General features: G+C 57.1%; 3 non-coding genes and 1 pseudogene across 3 annotated transcripts in view; all 4 read left to right on the top strand.

The window, feature by feature from the left end:
* The first annotated feature begins 64 nt into the window (after positions 1-64).
* Positions 65-183, top strand: LOC140413828 (5S ribosomal RNA). Its single transcript, XR_011942982.1, has one exon. It is a non-coding gene; the product is annotated as a 5S ribosomal RNA (ribosomal RNA).
* Positions 184-873: 690 nt separating this feature from the next.
* Positions 874-993, top strand: LOC140415650 (5S ribosomal RNA; annotated as a pseudogene).
* A 686-nt stretch (positions 994-1,679) lies between these two features.
* Positions 1,680-1,798, top strand: LOC140414455 (5S ribosomal RNA). Its single transcript, XR_011943588.1, has one exon. It is a non-coding gene; the product is annotated as a 5S ribosomal RNA (ribosomal RNA).
* Positions 1,799-2,488: 690 nt separating this feature from the next.
* Positions 2,489-2,500, top strand: part of LOC140413454 (5S ribosomal RNA) — a 119-nt gene continuing 107 nt past the window's right edge. Inside the window, exon 1 of the ribosomal RNA XR_011942622.1 lies at positions 2,489-2,500. This exon is cut by the window's right edge and continues 107 nt beyond it. This is a non-coding gene — a ribosomal RNA (5S ribosomal RNA).

Raw genomic sequence — 2,500 nt, 5'->3', positions numbered from 1 at the left:
AAGAAGAAGTGGCGAGGGTGCTAGCGTGGCCGGCTTGAATAGGCAAGAAGACGGTGGCGCAGATGCCTACGGCCATACTAGTCTGAAAACGCCCGATCTCGTCTGATCTCGGAAGCTAAGCAGACTCAGGCCTGGTTAGTACTTGGATGGGAGACCGCGTAGGAATACCAGGTGCAGTAGGCTTTTGCGGCCAGCAGAGACTGCTCACGCCAAGCACTCTCCACACCAGAGGCAGGCCAACCTTTTGCTGCTCTCTGCGTCCTCGCCATTCCTCCCAACACTTGCCTGCGGGCTCAACTCAGGCAGGTGGCTTGGTCGGGCCATTCAGCTGCTGCAGCTTTGCCGGGCCTTTGCAACGCAGCACGGTTGGGTGCCTTGGCGTGCTGTACTTTGATGGGCACGCCAGCTGGCCCGTGTGGCCACAAGCCAGTGTGTCGGCAGGACGTTCTGTCTCCTAGCCTGAAGGCGCCGCATGAATGCAAGTTGTGGCATTGGGGCTGGTGTGGAAAGCGAAGGAAGAGAGAGCTGGCTTGCATTGCCTGCCTGACCCTTGTGCTGGCTGTGCTGAGAGAAGTGCGCAGCGTTGCAATGTGGAAAGGCAGCAGCGTGCAGGCGGCTGGCTGGTGTGAGGTGGGCGGGGCTTGCAGTTTTCATTGGGGGAGGTGGAGAAGAAAAAAAGAGAGCTAGCTGGGGACGGCATGAAGGGGAGCGAGTATCAGGCATATAGGCTAGAATTAGCAGGAGAAGGAGAGAAAGAGGAGGAGAAGTAGAAGTAGAAAAAGAGAGAGAAAAAATTGAAAACAACCGGAAAGAAGAAGTGGCGAGGGTGCTAGGGTGGCCAGCTTGAATAGGCAAGAAGACGGTGGTGCAGATGCCTACGGCCATACTAGTCTGAAAACGCCCGATCTCGTCTGATATCGGAAGCTAAGCAGACTCAGGCCTGGTTAGTACTTGGATGGGAGACCGCCTGGGAATACAAGGCTTTTGTGGCCAGCAGAGACTGCTCACGCCAAGCACTCTCCACACCAGAGGCAGGCCAACCTTTTGCTGCTCTCTGCGTCCTCGCCATTCCTCCCAACACTTGCCTGCGGGCTCAACTCAGGCAGGCGGCTTGGTCGGGCCATTCAGCTGCTGCAGCTTTGCCGGGCCTTTGCAACGCAGCACGGTTGGGTGCCTTGGCGTGCTGTACTTTGATGGGCCCGCCAGCTGGCCCGTGTGGCCGCAAGCCAGTGTGTCGGCAGGATGTTCTGTCTCCTAGCCTGAAGGCGCCGCATGAATGCAAGTTGTGGCATTGGGGCTGGTGTGGAAAGCGAAGGAAGAGAGAGCTGGCTTGCATTGCCTGCCTGACCCTTGTGCTGGCTGTGCTGAGAGAAGTGCGCAGCGTTGCAATGTGGAAAGGCAGCAGCGTGCAGGCGGCAGGCTGGTGTGAGGTGGGCGGGGCTTGCAGTTTTCCTTGGGGGAGGTGGCGAAGAAAAAAAGAGAGCTAGCTGGGGACGGCATGAAGGGGAGCGAGTATCAGGCATATAGGCTAGAATTAGCAGGAGAAGGAGAGAAAGAGGTGGAGAAGTAGAAGTAGAAGTAGAAAAAGAGAGAGAAAAAATTGAAAACAACCGGAAAGAAGAAGTGGCGAGGGTGCTAGCATGGCCGGCTTGAATAGGCAAGAAGACGGTGGTGCAGATGCCTACGGCCATACTAGTCTGAAAACGCCCGATCTCGTCTGATCTCGGAAGCTCAGCAGACTCAGGCCTGGTTAGTACTTGGATGGGAGACCGCCTGGGAATACCAGGTGCAGTAGGCTTTTGCGGCCAGCAGAGACTGCTCACGCCAAGCGCTCTCCACACCAGAGGCAGGCCAACCTTTTGCTGCTCTCTGCGTCCTCGCCATTCCTCCCAACACTTGCCTGCGGGCTCAACTCAGGCAGGCGGCTTGGTCGGGCCATTCAGCTGCTGCAGCTTTGCCGGGCCTTTGCAACGCAGCACGGTTGGGTGCCTTGGCGTGCTGTACTTTGATGGGCACGCCAGCTGGCCCGTGTGGCCACAAGCCAGTGTGTCGGCAGGACGTTCTGTCTCCTAGCCTGAAGGCGCCGCATGAATGCACGTTGTGGCATTGGGGCTGGTGTGGAAAGCGAAGGAAGAGAGAGCTGGCTTGCATTGCCTGCCTGACCCTTGTGCTGGCTGTGCTGAGAGAAGTGCGCAGCGTTGCAATGTGGAAAGGCAGCAGTGTGCAGGCGGCAGGCTGGTGTGAGGTGGGCGGGGCTTGCAGTTTTCCTTGGGGGAGGTGGAGTAGAAAAAAAGAGAGCTAGCTGGGGACGGCATGAAGGGGAGCGAGTATCAGGCATATAGGCTAGAATTAGCAGGAGAAGGAGAGAAAGAGGAGGAGAAGTAGAAGTAGAAAAAGAGAGAGAAAAAATTGAAAACAACCGGAAAGACGAAGTGGCGAGGGTGCTAGCGTGGCCGGCTTGAATAGGCAAGAAGACGGCGGTACAGATGCCTACGGCCAT

This window comes from Scyliorhinus torazame, chromosome 4 (genome assembly GCF_047496885.1).
Source record: "Scyliorhinus torazame isolate Kashiwa2021f chromosome 4, sScyTor2.1, whole genome shotgun sequence".
In the NCBI taxonomy this organism is placed as follows: domain Eukaryota; kingdom Metazoa; phylum Chordata; class Chondrichthyes; order Carcharhiniformes; family Scyliorhinidae; genus Scyliorhinus; species Scyliorhinus torazame.
This window is presented reverse-complemented; position numbering and strand designations above follow the sequence as displayed.